The 22,994-nt window shown below is 45.4% G+C and overlaps 1 protein-coding gene across 6 annotated transcripts in view; it reads right to left on the bottom strand.

Moving 5' to 3' along the window:
• Positions 1–22,994, bottom strand: part of ATP11C (ATPase phospholipid transporting 11C (ATP11C blood group)) — a 98,820-nt gene that overhangs the window by 64,016 nt on the left and 11,810 nt on the right. The gene's annotated exons all lie outside the window — the stretch shown is intronic.

Genomic DNA, 22,994 nt, shown 5'->3' on the forward strand with positions numbered 1-22,994 from the left:
TCAAGTGCGGAAAGAATTTCTGTCCTTCTAATTAAAATAGACTTGTCAGATTTTCTCTCTCTCCCTTTCTCATAGCAAAACACACCAACACTGACTCCTCCCCCCCAACAAAAAGCCAAAGGAAACTTTAGGGAAAAGAGGTTTTTGTCTTGAAGTCAAACACGCTTTTCTAAGCAGCTCTTGCAGCAGGTTTAGATTTCAGGTCTGAGCTACTGTCATAGCAAAGATGCAGGGAGACTGCATTGACTTCCTTCAAAAGCCCTCTATGCTGTTTACTACAGATAACAACATGTTTTATTTAAAAAGATTTCAGTCCAAAGTTTTCCCAGGGCTCTAAAAAACTTGCATTAGGCATATACATACAAGCAGCATGCATTTCAGAAGGGCGAAGCACTCACAAATTCCAGCAAAGTCTTAGCACTACTTATTACCTGCATTGCAATGGTCCTCTAGATCCTCAGTCTGGACCCTGTCAGGACACAAACCCAGAGCGTGTCTTACCTAAGCCAGATAAGATGCACTCTTTCCTAGAAAAGCATCTGATCTCCTTTCCGATTTTGATTATCCCCATGTGTCTAGTGATGATATCTGCGCACAGCAAGTCAAACCATTCCCATTTGCACATTTAAATACTTCTGCACACACTGGCCTTCCCAACGTTACGTGAACATTTGCCATCCTTCCGGCATATAAACATGTCAAACCTAAAGCCACATACCGGCTGCTGAGACAAAAACCCCAGAAAGGGTATCTATAACCAACCACCCAGTTTCCCGGCATGTGTCCGAATTAACTTCCATGTTAACTTCCAGTTAATTCAGAATCAGCCAGGATGGGAACAGAAACACGAGAGTGAGTCTAGCACAGCTGTGTGTGGATGCTCTTGTGATGAAACAAGCCTTTGGCGGGTTTACCATAATGCCCTGGTAAACTAACCCAAATCAGAAGGCGACACTTGTATTCCACAATCTCAGTATATAGGCACTTGCAGGCCTAAAAGAACAAAAAAAAAATGGTGCTTTACTTTAAACATGTGTTCCTGCGCCGAGCCCTGCGCATGCCCAGAAGAGGCAGCACATTAGTTCAATTTGGCTCGCCCGACATCTGTAAAAATTGGGTACTTTAGTGGGGCTTTTTCTGGTGCTTTTATCTAATAGCTGATTGACTAAAAGCGCCAAAAAGCCCCGCTGAAACGCCCTACCTTTACAGACGCTGTAGAGAAAATATGTAACTATATATAAATCTTCCTAATCCAGTAGAGAACGTGTTGAAAATAATATATAACAGATGAGGAACCTGAATGTGTATTCAGTGAGAGGAGTAACATTAATTTGAATAATTCTTTTACCTTAAATAGAGGGGAAAGTGGCTTTCACTCATTTGACAACAGATGAATACCTGATCATAAATACAGCTATATTCCAGACACGAACGTATATGATACGTGGGATCACAATAACCAGTAGCCTGCAAACTCTTTCATTTGAAAGGGGAAACTGCTGCCTTTGCATCACACTGATGAGTTGAATATTTGCACTGACTTCAGATACTTGATTCTCAATACCCTTGACTAATGAGAAGCAATGATTTGCAAAAGTTAAAAAGCCACAAATACTTGCAAAGTTAGGCTGCCATAGCTTTCAAGTGCCGTGCCTTCAGGCTACTTTTATGGAACAAAAATTTCAGGCCAGACCAAGAAATTTGATACCATATGATCTGGCTTTTCTGCTTCCAGCAGCGTGAAGGAAGAAATGATGTTATTAGCTCACAAGGTCTCAGAGAGTAGCTCTTCCCATCTTGGTACTCGATGCTACTTCCACTGGAGAGCCTGGACGAGGCAACTGCAATTCTGCTACAGTCAAAAAAAGCAAGAGTCTTCGTTTGCAAATGCTTTTTCTGCAATAAGAAGGAGCAGGAAGCAGCAAGAAGCATGGCCTGGAGAAGCTCCAACTAAAACCAAGACAGGAAGAAAAGCTTTCTGCTCCCAACAGTCTGACAAAAGGAAATTAAAATTGTTTCTTTGCACGGGCACTGATGTGATGACTGGGTCTGAATGGCGGAGGTGAGCCTGACCCTGCAGAAGGCTTTGGCCCCATTAGATGATTTCAAACTGCCTAGCCCACTTTGTAATCACAGATCCAGCTGAGGTTTCCAGAAACAAAGCATTCATTCTTTTTTTAAAAAAAAGGAGGCATCTAGCTGCTTTTTTTCCCAAAAGAACGAACAGGCCGACGGGTTAATACAGCATTACAGGGTACTATGCTAACTCCTGTCATCCTTCTCCATATTTTTCCCAGGTCGTTTGCTTTGAAACCCCGCCGTGTGAGGTGCCAAAAGGGCAAAATGCTGAACACCCGTCATGTATCCAGCATCCCCATGGTGCACGTCCATAGCTCGCGTGCTCTGGTCCAACACTCCTTTTCAGGGAAGGGACTCAATTGCAAAACCTGAACGCATGCAAGGCCTGGCTGCACTTGGAGGAAAGCATGCTAAGGGCCTGGTATGAGTTAAGGCCTTAAAGACTGGCCAAAACGGAAAAAAAAAAAAATTATAAAAAACCCCCAAAACACACAACCCTGGGCACGTGTATAAACTGAGCAGCAGCAGTTCAGCAGACCCCGAATGAAACCTAAGCCAACGAAGTGGAATGGGTCCGACTCCCCATCCCAACAAAGCACAAGAGCTCTGTAGACGGTCTCAGTCTGCACATTTGCTGCAAGGGACCCATCCTTGTGCTCCTGCCTCAGCCTCCTTCTTGCTGTGCTCCACCATGGAAAGGAGCAAAGCAGGTTCAATTTGTCATCCAAATAGTAGAAGCACATTGAACACCCTCCATTATACCCACCTCCCGCACAATACCCCCGTAGGATCCCATATGTGGGGAAAGATGCCCTCACTGGGCATCACCCCCTCGGCTGCCTGCAGCCTCCTTTGAACTGCTAGCAGTGGGGAAGGATGGGATCGTCCATGTTACAAGGATGCTGGGAGCTGGAGGACACCTGGGAAGGTGCACCCTTACACCTTGGTAGAGATGCAGGTGAAAGCGAGATGGATGGATGCTACAAAGCACGCTCCAGAAATAACCATCCCGACCCTAGAGTCCGACCCCAAGAGCAGAAGGCGTTTACAGCAGCACAAAATAATCAGCACCTGCCCTTTTAACAGCAGCAACAGCCCCTCTACGAACGCTCATAGAAATATCTCCTCCTCTGCCCCAAAGCATGTCACCCGCCTGCACGTTGCACGCCTGCTGCAATACAGTCATGTCTAACACAACCCGCGGTGGCCAGACATCCTTTCCGTGCACATCATGACTGCGACGGCTCGGCCAGAGAGGAGAAAGCCTGCTTTATGAACTGAAAACAAGGCCAGAAAGAAAACGCCACAAACACACCTGCTGCCCCAGTGAGACAAGCGGCACAAACCTGAGATCCCCCTGGGACAAGCAGAGCCATCCACTGTCCCCACAATACCAGCTATGTCTAGCAAGAGCGGTGAGAAGCGTACCATGTCCTGCGATCCCTCTGAAGTTACTGGCCAGCAGGGACCCGAGACTCCATATGGTTTGCAAGCTCCGCTCTCATTCAGGACGGAGGAAGCGATGGTTTCCTCTGGGGCGTCACCTTAAACGTGTAAATGTTTGGATCTTCCCCAGTCACAAACAGAAAAAAAAAGCCAATTCATTTTACGAAGCGTTATGAAACAGCCAGGGACTTTCACGTCACAAGCACACTCCCTCACCCGAGGGAGCACACAGTTCTTCAAGAAGCAGAACTGGAAGCCAGGCCATCAGCGCTCTCCTGAAGACCCAGACCTGCTGCTCTCTACTTGCTGCTTTGCTCAAATCTTTTAATCTTCATGTCTGTGTGGATTCTTTCGTTTCAGATTTTGTGCTGCCCCCCACCCCTCCTATTTTTTTTTCACCCACACCAGCAACTAAGATGAAGTTCTGGCTTTGTACAAAATGTGCCACTAGGAAGAAAACGCCCGCAGGGGCTAACCAGACTTCTCCCCCAGCCCCGTTTGTCCTGCTATTTACACTTGCTAAGTCTTTTGCAACTCTTTGCTAGCTACCCCACGAAATTCTAAGGCACCTGGTCCCCGAGGTATTTCAACACCAAAAGTCACACAAACAACTAGGGAATTTACTGCAAATAACCCAGAGGTTCCAATTAATAAGTAGGCAAATGCATGCCCTGACAACGCCACCTATATTTTGCAAGGCACTTGAAAGCTATTATTGTGACAAGTATACTAAATAGCTCATTGTTTTCCACAAGGCACTACAGGTTACTAATAGAGACGCGCTAAATCTTAATAATGAAACCTCAACTCTAGTGCTCTTAACAGAGACTTAAAAGCAGACTCCTGTTTCTGTGAGCAATGTATGAAGCATGTAGATTACTGTAATAAGGATTGAGAGAATTTTTTCCACTGCATTTGAGATTCAGCTTTCGGTATAGAAACCTCAAAAAGGAACTATAACTCACCATGGATTCCAGTGTTTCTCCAGCCATCGGAGGGGGAACTGGCTGCTTTTTCCCCTGGATGAGCACTGTGTTATGCCCAGGGAGTTTCTGTAAAGCAGCACCATATTGCTCCTTGGTACAAGGCTCTTCTGGTATTTAGAATCTGGCGTGTCAAAAAGATTATTTAAAATCATGCGACTGGGCTTTCCCCTCTCTCACAAGCCTCCTTGTTGCTCTCCTTGGCAAGAGGCTGGGCTTTGCACAAATGGGCAGAGAACAAGGCTTCCCTGCAAGGAATTTCTCCAGCAATTCAGCTTGCCCAGGCAGACCACGGCTTGCTTCCCTGAGTGTCGAAACACAATGGTTCAGAGCGGGGGCAATGCCAGGGGCTGGCCATTCCTTGCTACTTCATGCCCAGGAGGAAGCTTGGGGCTGAAACGCTATGGGATAAAAGCGTGCTATGCTCATTCCCACTTGGCCCGCTAGAAGACATCTCTCTCTGAAAGACCTGCGTCAGAAGCCAGCATACAGAGCTGTTCCAGTAGGGATGCTCGCCATGCGCTGATGCTAGGTTTGTGCCCAAGCATCCCAGCTCTAAGATCTATGGCACCTCATAGCTGAAGGATGGAGCAAGGTACTTGTGATGTGTAGGTGGGCCTGGCATTGTGTCTGCTTTACCTGGAAGTGCCCTGTGGGTCCATCCTGGCCACCCACTGGGCTTCTGCACAGCTGGTCAATCTCTGCTTCTAAACTTTTGGTTACTGAGACTTATTCCTGTTGCGGCTGAAGATCTTCCAACTGACCTGCATGAGCCATCGAGAGGCATCTCCCAGCAAGGCACTGAGCTCCCTTTGGTGCAGCTGGGCAACATTTTTGATGGGAGCAGAGATTTTAAATTGGGTTTCCAGCACTGCAAAAGTTCTTTCACAAACATCTTGTGAACAGGGTGCCAGGGCATTAGGTGCTGTACTCACTTCGAGTGCCATAGCTGCCTCCTCCGGTCCATACGATGCCATCTGAACACGTCCCATCTCCATATAAGTGGAGGTTGGTGGCCTGTCCTCCCCATCCCACACAACCACCATCAGTTTATGTGGGTTATGCTCTTCACTTTCTTGCTGTTTCCATCTGCTATGCAGCATACCAGTGAGGAAGCTGCTTTTGGTTAACAAGGGGAACAGAAATAAGATGCAAGCTCCATGCAGGCCCATATAGCTTGGGGTGCAGTTATACGAATTTGCAGGAGTCAGAAAAACCTGTCCGAGATGCTTTATGAACCCCCACCCCAAGGCTGTCAAAACTATCTCCTTGAGGAGATGGCTTGTAATAAACTCAGCAGTTGCCACCAAATTTCCATTGCCCTCAATCACACCCCTACCACTCCCTTACCTGTCAGGTAAAAGAAGGACCAAAACTTCACAGGAGGACAAAGGAGAAAGAAAGCAGCCGCTTAAGTTACACTTGCACTGTTCATAATCCTCTCTCAACCCAAATGAATGGCAGCCCTGTGATGCATAAGTACAAGTTGATGAAGCAATGTGTCAGACAGGAAGCAAAAGTTTGGACCCTATTTCAGCTACATTAACAAGCAATGGCCACACCTGCTAAGCCTGTTCAAAATAGCCTATCAAGTCAGAAGTCTTCAGTTCACACCAAAAGATGAATAAGGTCGGTGGCTGGTCCACTTTCAACCAAGCCATCCAAATGACATTTAGAGGAGAAAGGACTCTTTTGGAAGACGGGGTCCTAGGAACAAATGCAAATTGTATTCTAAGCAGCTTCTCTCCACTGGATGTTTAAATTGATATAAAGGGACATGGGCTGTTTAGAAGACTTTCTGCTAAACTAAAGTTCAAAACTCAACTCCGAGAAAGGCGTGTTTTCAAACTCAGGCACGCACACATATAAATCCCGTTTCTTAAACCAACATCACACCTACCCTCTTCACTGATTTAAACATTGCAATGCTCAGCTGTACCTATTATAACACCGCAAGAGCATTGCTGCTATAACACATCAGGAGGTACGGACAAAGACAGAAATTACAGCAAGGTAAAAAGGGCAGGAATTTATCCCGGCAGCGGGACCACAAGAACGGACCATGAACACATTCATATCCCTTGTACAGGGACAGTAAAAAGAAGCTGAATGACAGTACTTTAGCCCTGTTTTACTGAGGGGTAAAGTTTCTGCAACTTACTCCAGGATAAGCATAAAACACACAAGCAGTTATGGAACAGTTGATGCCCTGGTAAGACCTGGCTGGCTTTTCGCTCACTGTAATTTGCTCATTTCTTGCTGCCCACAATCTGGATTGTGTACAAATCAAGATAAAAAAGCACGAGCATTTTAGGTCAGGCTGCACAGCCTGATACCAGATTCCTAAACGTCAAAAAAAAATTACCTTAGAAGACGATCACTGCTGCTTTCCAAGTCCCCATTTCAGCAAGAAGCAATGATTCTGATGTGATGTTAAGGAAATGCAGGAATTGGATTTACTATTTAAAATAACCAGTGCTTAAATTGCAAAAACAAACAAACAAAATACATGCATGATGCTGAGAGATGGCGAAAGGAAGATTCACTGTACATCAAAATGCCAGACCAATATTTTTTTTCAATAGTTTAAAGACATCTGTGGGTGTCTTAAGGCAAATGACAACACGTGGTTGCTGATGACAAAGATTTTATGCTTAAGAAATGAAAAAAAAGGCGCTGTTGTGATATCATAAGCTAAAAGCACTGACCTCAGACAGGCAAACTGGATTCAATCCTCAGATCTGACCACCTTTCCCTGCCCCCAGGGGCATTTTTTTTTTTTTTTTTTTTTTTAACTTCCCAAAGCCATGAGCAAAGCTGGAAGATCTTTCAATGGTTAGGAAACAGTAATTTAGACATTAAACACAGTTCCTACCCTATAGGATATACAGTACGTCCAGTACCTAACAGTGGAGCCCAAATCTTACCAGACATCATAGTAAAAGTAGCCAAAAGGCTACGAAACATTTTAATGCAAAAATAATGACCACGTGGGGAAGAGAAACGAAAACAATCCAACTCATCAACACAGAAAACCTCTATGTTCACTTTAGTACACCACTTCCCTCCCCCAAAGCAGATACCAAGAGGAATCCTGGAAAAGGATCAAAGACCTATTATGGATATTTTTTAGGGTTATCTGATAAAACTAACTATAGAGGACAGAACTACAAAGCTTGCCCAATTTAAAGGAAAAAAAAAACCCCACAGCTTGTACTTAATATATGCAAAAGCCATAAGGAAGTTTATATCATCCTATTCATCTTAGGTCTTACAAAACAATAGTCTGAAGTCTAGCCACTGCTATATTGTTCCACGGATCAATGGAAGTAGCTGAAAAGACTATTTACTTTACAACGTATATAATAAAAAAGCCACTAAAGGCAAAAAACAAACAAACAAAAAAAACCCACCCAAGAACATATTCACTGCATATGTTTCCAGTTATCAAAAGTGACAGGAAAAGATCATTTGAGTTATAATTAACCACCCCCCAAAAAACAAACAAAAGATCAAAATGTCTAAGGCAGGGTTCAAACGCCAGCCTGTCTGGCTGGTTCAGTATAACTGTCACCCTGACATACTTTACCGTAACGCTTGAATCACTTTAATGCAACTGCTTGTCATTAGTTACTATTCACAAAAGCATCTGCAACTCTTCTGCAAAATGTTTCCTGATTTCATAACTGAACAGACTGTGCTTACCCACACGGACCATGATTTTAGCCACATTTCCTGGTCTAAAGGGAATTCCATTGCTTTAAAAAAAAAAAAAAAAATCAAATTCAAAATCAATACAATCTATCTTCTACACTGAGCAGGCGTTTAAGAAAACATAAAAAAAACCCGGGATGCAAAACATGGGTTTCTAAAATACCGAAATCAACAGAATCAAAGGAAAACCATGAGCAGCTAAGCAAAGGTCAGTGTGATTTGTCCTGGAGCGTGTTCACCGAGAACAAATACCTTTGTGCAGGGAGTTGTTCATTGGTGGAAGAAGGGGACGGGCACAAAAGTTGCTCATTTTCATTGGAAGGGTTTTTCCAGGACAGGTTTTAATTGAAAGCCTGAAATCCAATGCCCCGACTGAAAGCAAAGCTGGATTTTTAAGCAAATATCCTTTCACCCACATTCACGCTCACACTCCTAGTGCGATTTCAACCAGAAGCAATAGGGAGGGTTGCAACAATTATACTACCAAACTCAAGCAGCATTGTGCAACACCAAATTATCTTTTTTTTTTTTAAATCAGGACTAGTTGGCCAGTTAAACAACAGGACAGCAACAGGCAATGGAGGAGATAACATACTGCTCAGATAAAAGGCAGGTTGAGAAGGCAGAGTCAGGGGAAAGGACTTGACCAAATTCACGCTGCAGGGCCCAGCGGAGTAGGCTACACCACCCCAGGTAGCTCTCTGCTTGCTAGGACACAGAGCCACTCGCCTACAAAAAATTTTTCCCATGGGGGAAGAAAGGACTTAAAAGAGTCCTGGAAACACTGACTAATCGAGTAGGGCCATGGAGGAGGGAAACAATTAAACAGGACAAGTTGGAAGAAACGCACTTCTTTCCAAATAACACGATGGCTTGCTGGAAGGGATCAGCCCTTTCCGGGGACTAGACTAAGTTGAAGAGAAGCATCTGTGCTAGGGAAGCATGCAGACTAGATGATGCCTGCTGGACACCCCACACCTACCTGGAAGACCCCCATGTCCTTTTCTTGGGTATTAATTACCAGGTCTGGGCTCTGCCACAGCCTCAGCAACAAGTGAAGTAAAAGAGATGTAAAAAGAAATCAGGACTCATGGTAGAGGTGATATCTTTTATTAGGCCAACTAGATTTTTGCAAAAAATGTCTTTAGTTGCAAGCTTTTGGGCACAAACACCTTTCATCAGGCATAGGAGAAAAGATTGCAAAAGTTCTCCTGGATAGATCTTTTCTCCTGTGCCTGAAGAAGGGTGTTTGTGCCCGAAAGCTTGCAATTAAAGACTTTTTTTTTTTTTTTTTTTGCAAAAATCTAGCTGGTCTCATAAAAGATATCACCTCCACCATAAGTCCAGATTCCTTTTTGCCTCTAGATCAGTACAGGTACAACCTGGATACCTGACCCAGGGTAAAAGAGATGCGACACGTGCCAGATTCCTGGGAAAAGCCGCAAAGCCACACACATTGTGCATGAATGTCTTTGATTCAGCTGCTGCAACTGCTACCCAAACTGCAAGGAGGAAACTACATGAATGATCCTCACTCATGTCCTTCAGTGGAAGGGAGAGCCACTGCTGGACTGTTGTTTTAGCTTTCCTGAAAACCTTTTGGGGAGGAAAGTGGGGTACAGGGGTAGGAAATCGGAAGCACTCCAATGCTTCAAGCTCTTACACAGCTTGAAAAATCAAGTCAATGATTTGCCCTTCGTGGACAGGGGTGGGAGTAGGGTGATAGGGGTGAGAGAGAAGCCACTTTTGGCATCTTGAAAAGCAGAGTTGTTGCCAGCTGTTTCATTACAACTGTAACATCTGTATGCTCCTGTAGCAACCTATGTGTGACCCTGCATGAAACAGGGCTGCTCCCTTTGTACACCTATGGGGACATGTGGCCGTAACAGCTGCATCAGAATAGCTTGCACCAGTGGCATTTGACATCAGCATCACTCTCCCAGCTGTCTGCACCTCAGCCTCCCTCTGTAGTATTGGGGTGTGTTGCTCACATAACCTCCCTTTGCTATTAACTTTTATATCCACGCTGTTTCTCTGGAAAAAGTGTTTCGCCACATGGTTTGGTCACATTGTGGTGACTCCAAGGGTGAAATTCAGTCCTTGGCCTCTTGTGCCTTCAATCCCTGGCAGGCACTCAGCAAATTATTAGTGACTGGAAGTCAAAATCCTGCACATGTGCAGTACCCACTTGTCAAATGTTTGCTCCTGCTGTTTATAAACAGAAGGATCTTCCCAGATGTACAAAGCTGCCAGCTGAGAGCCAGGACCCTACCTGCTACCCTCCCCAGCACGTGAGCTTCGAGCCAGCAGGGTCAATCTTTAATAGACCAAACAATTCACCTGTGGGTAGAAATGGAGGATGAAAAAACTTGGGGCCTAAGCATAACCACCTGGACAGCACTGAGTGTACAGGGATGTGAAAAGTGGTGGCAAGGGATCGCCCCTAAATCATGCAGCAACTTAGGTTAAAGTTGCAGGCACTGGCCTCCATCGCAAGAAAACAGAAGCAAATGAATGGTGGCTGAAGACCCTGCCGGTCTCTGGACTGCACAGATCCCTTCACACTGTCCAGGATCTGGCACAATGGAGCTGCCTTTCTAGTCCCCAAGTCCTTGCCTGTAACAGCCATTTGGAGTGAAAATGGACAACCTTTGGCCCTGCACAACATAGCTCCGAGATGTAAAAGGGAGACAAAAGGGAAAAACTCCTCTGCATGGCCTGCACATTCCACATTTTGACCCGCGGTGAGAGCTGCCAGGCTCAAGCAAGAAGTGCTGCTCATGTTCTTGGGTTATGCATACCAGTACATACGGGGGGGGGGGGAAAAAAAAAGAAAATGAGCAACCATCCACAGTCTGAGGACACATTTCAAATGACAGAGGCCAGAAAGGAAATTACGTTTCCCATTCCAATAAACATGATCCACAGCCAATAATTGCAGTGACTCTCTCCTGCTCTGCTGGCTGGCTTATATAACCCTCCTTCACACTGCAATACAAGTAGCTGGTTTTGGCAATAGGAAAAAAAAAAAGACCTGGTCAGCACACTGTCGGCCTACAAAATCCAATGTCACTGGAGGACTGACAGCCAAATGCTAAAGCTAAATTTTAAAAACGTGTTCAACAGATTTAAGAGGTCATGCTGAAAAACAAAAAAAACCCTGATGAGGTCTTTCTTCCCCAAAATCCAGCCCCTCAGGCTCAGCTGGCCCACACACATCCCATCCCTGCCATCTGCACACTCCCTCCGTAAGAGTTGCACAGCAGAGCCAGTGACATGGTCCAAAAAAAGTCAGTTTGGGGAAAATTGTCTGCAAAAAAAGACTTCTGAGTTTGCAAGAGCTGGGCTCACGTCAGCCAGAAGGGTTATAATTTGCTGCTTTCCTAGTAGCTTGCAGTTCTTCCTTGGAAAAATGATGCCAGTTCTGCAATGAAAATGTAAGATGGAAACATTCCTTGTTTTCTGCAGCTCCTCCTCTCTGCCGCCTGACCATATGCCTGCTTCATTTCTCTAATCTTGCAACCACGGGATACCAACATGCCTTATCCAAGATACTGTTTGAACTTGGCCTTGATTTTCTCCACTTCCCAACTCTTAGACAGCAGCTTCAGTCTGTCTCAGTATGCCACCACTTCAGCTGCTCAGAAGCAAACCTGAGACTCGTCCTTCAGCTGGTCTATCTCCAGCTGTTAAAAACAGGCAAGAGGAGCACGTGCCTCAATGATCATCAGTTCCCTGATTCATCTGCTTCTTGTTTTCCTGTGGTGGAGGCCAATGATTGCACCTTGGGTTCGAGCTGCTATGTATTTATATATTTTAGGGGTAACCTCTTGCGCTGCTCCCACATGTCCCTGCATGTTCAGTGTTGCCCAGAGGGTTACACTTAGGGTCCAAGATTTTCATACTCTATTTTTGCCCATTAAAGCCTGATCCTGCTGTTTCAGAGCTCATGTGCTGGGGAGCAGTAGCAGGCAGGGTCCCAATTCAGAGGCCCACTGAAGTCGATAGTAAAGCTCTCCTGCGGATTTGGATCGGGTTCCCAACTAAACCCATCAAATGGGACAGGTAAAACCATGACCAGCTCACACAGTTAATCATCTCCGGGCTCTCCCCATGCCAATTAAGTGCAGCATTGACCTCCTGCAAGCCTGGCTGCAACATTGGAGCAGGCAAGTCATACGAGTTCAGCTCGCTTTTCCGAACACCATGGCTTTGAGCTGGCGGCCCTCTTCTGAAACACAAAAGTGCCGTTCGCAGGAAAAAAAGACAGCTGGGTTTAGCATCACGTTATCAAAGCCCATGGAAAAGCAGGCCTGCTTCCGATCTGCAGTATGGCAGCTTGCCACCAGGCAGTCCCATCTAATTTGCACCCCTCTAAGCAGGAACCAAATTGCATCGCGGCCTGAGATATTTATCAGCTATGCAAAATGCCCAAAAAGCTTTCCAGACTTTGACTGCAAGACCGGAAAGTACCGAAGCAGGGAGAGAGTTGGGAGCAAACTGAGAAAGGAGGAGAGTCTCACTGCTGTGTTTGTACAGCTTCTAACTTTATCAGCCCAGGCAAGCGGGGGGGGGGGGGGGGGGGGGTCCTAGGGAATCAGCAATGTAAGCTGATTAAGCAATTTGGAAGCTTGTACCAAGATAAAATCCAGCGATATGACCTGCTAGCTACTATGCAAAGTAGTGTATTTTACAAGGCAGGCCTCAGAGCTGACAAGAAAGTTTCAGTACAAAACCACTTAAAAGAAAAATTGGAGTGGGGGGAATCCCACTTGTGTGTTAACACCAGTCCTGCCCACAGAAAACCCTTTGTTCAGCTGGAAATGACAATATCTTAATTCAGGGATCCACTTGCAGATTGAACAGTGGATGTTCAGTGAGCCCCACAACCCCTGTGGCAGGCAGCGAAACTGTCTGTCCTCATCATCTCTGCACATAGGATACTGCTGAAAGCTTAGATCTAGGGGACAGAAGAAAAGTCACCCAGCAAGTCCACGTGGGAAGTACCCAAATCTCCCAGCACTCATCCACCAAAAACCCCTTCCCTACACACTGCATATAAACATCTGCACGCTCCCAAAAACCGTTTTCCGTATGCTGTTGAGAGGCCTGGGGTAAGGAGTATGGCCAGAAGCAGCAGCTCTGTGCGGAGGTCAGCGGTTATATGACTAAAGTGGCTTGGGTCAGGCTTTCATGTCACTTCTGTACAGCCTGGTGTCTCGCACAGCTTATATATATAGCCCCAGATGTGACAGGCTGATGCAAGAGCAACTCCCTACATAGTTACACATGTCCAATTCCCCCTGCGCCCCCAAATTACCTCCGATCCCAGGAAGCGATACTCAGCTCCCCAAAGGAAAAGTCTCCATTCCCTACAGACAGTAAATTGGCAGTGTTTTTGTTAGAGCAGTTTCAGATCTCGTGTGGGGCCTCCACTCTGCCCTAGGGTCCAGATGACCAGGTCCAATTCAGCCTTCGGCCCCTGCCAGCTCCCAAGGGACAGTTGCCAGGAACAGCGAGCTTCTCCTTCAAGCATGCCACTTCTCCAACGTGTGCCCAAAAGCTTGCAAAGAACAATTTTTCCAACTATTTAGTTGGTTTAATAAAAGCGACCACATTTACCCAAAGAATCTGATCCGCTTCTCCACCTGATTCTTTTCCCCTCCAAAGAAAAAAAAAGGCAGTGGATTTGCTACCTCCTCACCCCGGAGAGATGCTCTGCTACATCCATCTCCCTTGAGTATGTCCGCCCAGAGCTCGATGTGACTACTAACACATTTAGCTTGGCTCTAGGCCAAGGAGACAGTGCAAGTAGTAGGAATGGACTACTATGGCGGGTATTGGGGGGGTGGATCCACTGACCCCCACCCCCCCAAATGTCCCCATGGCACAGCAAAACCATCTCAGTGCAGCCTGGTGGGTGGGTTATTAGCAGGGATCCTGGCTTTCTCATATTTAAAAAGAATCCCCATTTTTCAGATATAAAAAACTAACCCAAAGTCCACATTTTTCCGTGATTTAAATGAAACACCACTAATATATAGATATTTATTACATATACCTATACTATACTATGTATACACCACTATATATAGATTTGACTTAAACCACATTTTTCCATGATTAAAATGAAACACCACCAATATATATAGTGGTGTTTCATTTTAATCTTGGAATATATATATACATATACACACACACACATTAGTGGCGTTTCATTTTAATCAAGGAAAAATGTGATTTAAATGAAATCTATATCTCTATAGTGGTGTATACATAGTATAGTATAGTATAGGTAATAAGTGTCTATATATTAGTGGTGTTTCATTTAAATCACGGGAAAATGTGGATTTTGGGTTACTTGTTTTTCACCAAAAATTGGGGATTTTTTTTGTAAATCAGAGAAAACCAGGATCTTTGATTATGAGCTCTGATGTTCAGCAGAGCCCATGAATGCAGTGATGGGGGGCTAACCCGGGGATCGCTAAAGCACGCCAGGTAAGAGGACCAGAAGGGCCTTGGGGGCTGTGCATGGGGCTGCAGGCGGCTATGAGGGAGACATGGGCTATGGGATCAAAAAGGGTGAGAAGCACAGCTCCATACCGTAGCCATGAATCACCTGTATCAGGACAATCACAGGCTGTAATTAGTGGACAGGGGAGAGACTCGTGTGCTGCCCCTGGCTGTTTATTCTCAGGAAATCTTTCTGGCTCACGGTTCTGGGTAAGGGAGCCGTATATTTAGTCTGCCAGAGATGTACATTATTTCATTTGCATTGCCAGAACAGCCAGACTGACATGAGCCAGCTGCCGGCAAGCAGGGTTGGCTCCCACAGGAAAGGGCTTGCTCACAGGAAGCCTGGAGATGCCTGGGCTGGCCCCCAGCTAAACAAAATCTTTCCACCGGGGCAACGTGGTACACCTCCCCATGTTCATCACATGCAAATGCACTGGATATGCAACTCCTCTTCACATCAGACCCATCACTGCCAAGCACTTGCAGTCCTACACGGCCTTAATTGCTCCATACATTGCTGAGGAAGCTAAACCAGCATGGCAGCTTTGACTTGAGAGCCTAGAACAACACAGATTCGGGGAGGGGAAAAAAAAAGCCCAACAGTCTATACCCCACGTACCCATTTCACTGATGACCCAATGAGACAGATGAGTCACATGAATATACCTGGCACAGTAAGCCGTTTCCACCGAAAACCTCTAACAAGTCTTCCCAAAGCCTGGCTTTCCAGCAAGAGAAGCAGGATGTCTGCCCCACCTAAGATTTCCTTTCTTTTAAGATCTGATGCTCCCAGAACATGTCATCAATGGGTGAAAAGTTCCATTTCCATCCATTCAATTTAGTTTGGGGAAGGAGCCTTCCAGGAAGCACCGAAGACGATGTACTTGAGATGATTCATTTGGAAAGTCATACTGGACAACCCTGGGCTGGCAAGGGCAACTAGAATTGTACCTACAAGTCCATCGCTGCTTGTCCTAATAAAGCAGCAATAACTTAGCCTTCTTCTAACACTGGAGAGAAAATCCATATAAAGAATAAGCTAATGCATTACAAAGATATTTATAAAGTGGCTATTTTTTTTGTTTTTTTCTCACCCAAGGATTTTTCTTCCTTTGGCCAAATTTTGGCCTGGCCAGACAATGAAGCATGGTATTACCAATGCCAAGCCATGCTGAAACATTTCTTTTCACGAGCATCTTGGAGAAGAAAACTAGGAGAGATTCCTAGGTTTGTGAATCTGTCTTGTATGATGCCGTCTTGGCCAATTCCTCTCTCTCACGCTGCAGCACATGTAAATTGAAAGTGCTGTTGTTTTTGCAAACCAACCCGTTTTGTAATGTTTTTCAAACCAATGATGCATACTGGGAAAGTGCTGTGCCATGTTTTTCAATTTGTAATAAAGTCTTATTAAAATCTCATTAAGGATTGAAAGTGTGCTTTAAGAGAAGCAAAATATTAAAACAACTTAAAAGTCCCTTCAAGGCATCCTACCAGGCACTATTCAAGGAGAGCTGTAGGAGTTCACCGGAGCATACCCACATCAAGGGCCTTGTTCTAACTTTCTTTTTTAGGCCAGGGACTCCCTAAGGAACCCAGCTGAAATCACTGCAGGATCCTCACACACTGAAGCCTCACTCATACCCCCTTTAAAAGACCCTCTGGTACACTGCGAGCAAAAATTCAAAGGCCGGAGCTGGTCCTGAAATACCTCTAGCAGGATCCTCTTATGTATGCAGACCTTTGATCTCAACCATGCCGGCTTATGCCAGACAAACTTAAATCTGTTTAAGCCTACAAATAAAAGACATGCTCAAGGAGATGTATAATCCAACACTGCAGTGCTCTCCCCACCTTTTTTCACTTACGGTGTATCTGAGTCCAAGGTGTCGCAAGAGCACGATCAGTATCACAAGGTTATCATCGTCTAGATCTCCCTCTGGAGAGTCCCCAGAGCACTCAAGGGGTAGGGAGACTGGAGAGAAATGCCCTTCCAAAAAAAGTCTCAATTTTGCAGGATGACAACCTGATCCCAACCGTACCTCGACACTGCGATTCTTCCTCCAAGAGCCACATTCCCCTACCTCTTCCTCACCTCCCTCCACATGGTTTTACCCAAAGGAAAGATGCAGAATTATCTGACAATGAATCCAGGAGAGTTCTTAAAACCCCATATGTATACATAAATACATACATTTTAACTCATGCACTATAGTTTACTTCTTTATTATTATTATTCTTACATTAGGCCCTGCAGTAGACAAGCCTATACATTATAACCACAAATTCTGGGAGATCTTAAGGCAGACAAAGGTCTTTGGGTGAATCTGATCTCTTTTATTAGACCAACTTAAATAGTTGGGGGGAAAAAGATTGAGATCTTAAACCTTTCTAATTTAGTTTTCATGAATGGTGTCACTGTCAATGCTTCACTATTTCCTATCTTGAAAGGTCAAATGAAGCTTTAAAAAGGCTTACCACAGAATAGTATGAACAACAAGTTGCTTGCAGGCTTTTTAAAGTGTCAACTATAACACTCACTCAAAATGTGGACTGTGTAAAAAATGGTCATGTGCATCTGGAACAGATGTGCTCTTTGACGTGCACGCTGCAAGTCATATCTGCTTACTTCAGCAATGAAGATACTGTTTTACAGCCAAGGCCAACTGCACGCTCCCAACGCAAAGGAAAACCACACACTGATACAGGGACATGGGAATTGCACACATCTTTTGTTCTCTCAACTGCTCCCTCCCCCACGCTGCATTAAAAACAACTGCGACTATCCCAGAACTAAAAATCAAATGCAATTTGTTAAACCAGGTTTTGAATACAAAGCCAAATTAGGAAATCGGAAACCAAAAGTTTTGCACAAAAGGAACTGCAGACAGAAATTTCCTTCCTAATTGTTCCCTCTGGCTCATGCATCATCATTACTTGAAACTTTCAGATCCCCAGTTACTTTTCGTGGGCAGGGAGAGGTAGGTAGCCGTGCTCACGCATGTCTGATAGACAGTCTGTAAAGATGCATCTGTACCCCACATTCTTCCTACATAGGTTGGTACCAAAAAAAAAAAAGCCTACATAAAGCAAGTGTGAACAGGGCTTGCAAGGGTACAAATAGTCTACTATGTCATTCTTTGCAATGACTTTCCAAATTGCAATTCATCTTTAGGCTATTTGCACTGCTGTTGTTCCTTTAGCTCAAAGAAAATAACACGGTGTGTGGCAAAATAAAGAAATTCCTCCCACCAGCAGATACCACTTCACGAACTGGAAAACTTTCTAAAGCACCCTTAATATTAAGGCAGACAAGGTTCTTTGGGTAAATCTGATATCTATTTTTTTATATCAGATTTACCCAATGCATCTTGTCAGCTTGACGACAGGGACTTACACCCGAAAACTTGCTAAGAAGAATCTTCCCAACTATTCCACTGGTCTAATAAAAGATATCAGATTTATCCAAAGAATCTCGTCTGCCTGCAACCTTAGACCAACGTGGCTACAACCAGCACCCCCTAATACTAAAGCACTTAAAAATACTTTAAAGTATCTAGCAACATTTCCAAGAAATCTGGATGCACAGGTTGGTGGTGAGGTTTATCGCATCAATGCAGCCCCACGGAAAGGAAGCACCAGCACCTAAGTTTAACAGCAGGCTCTGGCCAATGGAGCAATATGCCAGTATTACTAAATGAATGCAAATGGCTTGCAAAGCAATAATATTGCTATAACTGTAAGAAAGCATTAAAGATAACACAGGAAAGATGTAGCACTAATGCCTGGTTTCCCATGCCAGGTCATCTTTAAGACACCTAAGCTCCTGATCCTCATCAAGCAATGTGTTACACTTTGCAGGCACTAGGTTTTGTCCCATTCAGCTGCACTGGCCTTTTAAAATCCAAGTCTCCCACAGAGTTGCATTACAATCTAAATCTGCCCTAATGCATCTGGATTTCTTACAATATACTGGGAATGGATCCAGAAACTACTTATCTGGGTGCGTTAGTAAGGACTGGATGAGATCTTAATGCAATTTCCTTTGAAAAAGGTGCAGATGGTGCTAACAAATTCTGATTCGTTAGCAATAATATGAAATCCAAAATAACGCTTGTAGGAGAAAACTAAGCTATACAGGATTTTTATGTTTGTATTGGATTCAGTCCATTGTGCCAGTTGTGTTAGTTATGAGGGGGTTTAATACAATCCCAAGACCGGTCCAGAATGCATGTCAAATGTCAAACCACTTCTACATTGGGAAGCTAATACCCATGTGCATGCCCCAAACCCTTCTACAGTGGAAAACTAACATACCCATATGCATGCCCAAAAGGACTGCAAGGTCTCAATCTTGCAATCATCTCTCTGCATGCAGAAGACTGTAACAAGCTAACAGGCAAGTGGAAGTTTGTGACATGAGGACTTAGGTCCATGGGTATTTATACAGTCAAATGTTATTATCATATGCAAGCTTACAGCTGCTTTGCATGCAAAATGCACGATAACACTCAGTGTGCAAAAATGAAAAAAAAATCCAGGCACAAATAATCTAAGAGTCTACCATACCACATCAAGGAAACACAATACATCTGCTATGCAGTCCTCTCTGTATTACTTGTATATGAACTATGGCTTTATGTTTCAATTGGTGCAATGTAACCTGGCTGTCAAGAACACCTCAAGAGAAAGGAGTTGCGAATGCCACACCTCTCCAGGGTATTTAAGAGTCCTCCCAACGGTTCGCAACCTCCCCAAAGTAAAGACGATGCTGAACTGCAGTCACAGCCTGGCACTTCTTGCGCCTTTCCCAACACGGCCCGACAGCAGAAAGGCTATATCCTGAAGGTCATTACTCGCGATTCACGGCTGGAGGATCCTCACAACTCTGCAAACCTGACCCTATGCGATTAAAAGCCATGCACTGTAGATCTGGCTGCAAGGACTGCCCGGCAAATATTGCTCCAGAATCAATGCCCCCGTGGCACACGCTGCCACCACCTCCCTGGATGCTAAACCGCACTGTGAACAGGTGGGCTGTCCCAGGGAAAAGCATCCTCCTTCTCACACCCACCTGAGAGGAGCTGCAGGATTTCTCCTCCTCTTCCCTAAGCCCCAGGGTGGTGCAACTATTCCCAACCCCAGGTTCTGCCCAGTTTGCTCAGCTGAAACACCCAGCCAGATGAACGCAGACAGCAGGTTTCCCTCTGGGCACCTGCCCTGCAATAACAGGGTTTGAGGTTAGGGAGTGAGACTCTGGGGGAGGCTGGAAAGATTTAGCAGGAGAAAAAAAAATGTGACTGGAGTTTTACCATTTCTAAATCTGTCACTTGGTTTTCTGCACAGCTTTGTCAAACGTCGATTCAGGGTGCCAACAGCCTCCCTCGGAGCAGCCTACAGTAAAAATAATACCCGAATCTCGAAGTGGACCCCGAAACACACACTCCCCCACATTGCTGGGCAAATCCTAATCAATCATCGGCTGGGCTGGTGGAAGGGAACAGGCAGAAAAAAGATGTTCAATTCCAGCACATAGAGATGAGCAAAGGAAGAGAGGCACAGCTTCCCTGTTCAGCTAGAGCAGAGAGATTGAGGGAAGCAAACCAAGAGCAATGCAGTCACCAAGGACGGTGGAGACGAACCACCTAGGAAGTATCACTTTCCAACAAATAAAAGACAGTAAAAATCTACAAGTTGTTTCTTCACTAAAGCCTTTGAGCCAAGCTTATTAGAAAGAGCACAACGGTTATCAACAGCACGTATTTCATGCTATCTCCATACAAAGCCAGTAACCGGCTCCTTAGTCTGACACGGTTAAGGAATTCAAAGTAATTCAGCAAACTCGACTGCAGCTGGGACATGTAGAGGCCAGGCTGCCTTGCACCTAGCTCAGCACCTCTAGCAAATGTGAATGAGACAGGCAGTCGAGGACAGAGATGTTGGCATCACTGGTGTAAAAAGCAGTTCACTAGTCTCAGACACAAATGCTGCTAGGTTTTTCCTGCCCATTTCCCTATGACTGGGCAATGCGTTTTGATGGAGGAGGCTTTCCTAAAGGCAAGATTGAACTGGGATACCCAGTATGCATGTAAGTGGACTACGGTGTAAGTGGGAAACTTGCTTAACTGAACAATAAAACGCCAGTCCCAACCTATGGCCTCTTCATACAGCATAAAGGCACAAACCATGCAAGTGTGCAGCCCTTGCTCTCTCCCTTCCCCATTAATCACTGTACTCTGGACCAGTGAAGGGGAAGCCTTTTCCTTGAAGCCAGCAGCAGATGCATAGGGGCTGCCCCTGCTGCAGACAAGGGAGGTTCACCCTTACAAGGGTTTACACTCTCGCTACCACTTTTGATCCTTTCAGCAGCTTGTTCTTGCCTTCGACATCCCAGCTCACAAAAGCAGCTACTGTTCTGCCAGGAAATTCACCCTTCCTCACTCACTGATGCCCCAAATATTGCTGTGACAGCCCAGAGACTACAAGGCATAGGCTACCCCGAGGCCCTTGCATTAAACCCACCCACTTTCCATGTGAACCGTGTGCCCATGGCTCCCCCAGGAAGAGTCTGGATGTTCAGCCAGCTGAAAAGAGGCAATCGTGCTGTAGAGAGCAGCCACTTCCACACCTGACCCAGCTGCCTTCCCAAACCTTGCTCAAGCCATCATCCCCGGCACAGAGAACGAGCAGGAGGAGAATGCAGAATAATCAGCACTCCTCTCCCCACATTTCCAAATGCTTCCTACAGACAGGTAGTCGGGACTCATAGTAAAGATAATACCTTTTATTAGACCAACAAGATTTTTGCAAAAAAAAAACCCCCCAAAAAACAAATTCTTTAATTGCAAGCTTTCCTACAGACAGGACCCCTTCCCTTTCCTGCCCCTTAAGATGGCTAGATAAACCATGCCACTAGCCAAACCTGCTTGGCAGAAAAAATTCCTCACAGCACAGATTAATAAGTAGCACTCCTATTCCTGCGATGGCCCATAACGAGCAGCAGTTTTCTATTTAAACACAAGTAAGGAGAGATGTTCATTGGATCAGCTTAAGACAACTGGTCTGTGTCAGCACACGGGAAACACACGTGTAAACACACACAGGCACCGGTTTCCAGCTCCTGGCAGACTTTCCCATAGCCAAACAGAACAGGAAAGAAAACACAGGAAACTGTTCCCGGGGCTTTCCAGGTAATAGGTGACCGATACCTGCCACGAGAAGGATGCAAAAATCCCAGAACCAAGTCATCTAGTCTTCGGCCATCCTGTTTTCAACTCAAGCAAGAAATTATTAAAATTAGGTAAGAAATTTCCCGAAAAAAAACTTCTAAGAAGCCTGACATGGAAAAGCTGAAAGGGCCTGTCGTTACCTGCATTCTCCTGTTGGATCAAAAAGCTCCAGCTGTCCTAATTCGGGCACGGGAATAGAAACGGGGCTCAAGCCCAGGCGCAGAGTGGCAAGGCGTGCACAGATCCTGGCTCCTATGTATTGTAAGGAGAACAAAAGATCAGCCCACACCAGGGACCCAGCACCCCTCTGCATTTCCAGACCATAGCTCACACCAGAGGAAGCAAGAAGGTTTCCAACATGCCCAGAGGACAGGCCCCTTGTTTCTCCCAAGCCCAGCTGGATGCTTTCCCCCCTGCCACTGAGTCCCATACCACCCTCCCTTCCCATAGCTCCTAACTTCCCACCCCCTCCTCCTAAACCGAGACCACCCTAATCCCTCTCCATGCACTCCCTACACTTCTCTGCACCCCCACCATCCACTGTCTCTATACCTATAAGCCTGGAGGATTCATTTTCTTTCTGCATATTCTGTTCTCCTTTGATTACAATCCCACCCCTCCAAAACTAAATCCTCCTAGAGAGAGGGATGCCTTGTTTCCCCCACTCCAAATGTGACCTAGCACTCAGGTGAGCACCGGTCAAGCTCAAGGGACCTGCGGCACATCCCCCACTCCTGCCCAGTTTTCTTGCCCCAAAGCTGAGAAGTATAACAGCCTTTTTGTCTCCTGATCTCATGAATAAACAGCAGCAGCCACTTAGCTCATCAACAGCAAATGGCCTGCAGCCACGCAGGGAAGCTGTGAGCCTTGTGCACTCCCCCAAGTCTCCTTTGCCATCTTGCTCCCACAAGGCTGCCAGATGAGGTATGGGTCCCACAACGGACACCATGTGGAGTATGGGGTAATCCCCCTGCTGCATGCACACACTGGGAGACCTGCTGGCTAGGCGTGCAAGCAGCATGTGTTACTC

The sequence above is a fragment of the Crocodylus siamensis genome, chromosome 8 (genome assembly GCF_052110815.1).
Source record: "Crocodylus siamensis isolate JL-2025a chromosome 8, ASM5211081v1, whole genome shotgun sequence".
In the NCBI taxonomy this organism is placed as follows: domain Eukaryota; kingdom Metazoa; phylum Chordata; order Crocodylia; family Crocodylidae; genus Crocodylus; species Crocodylus siamensis.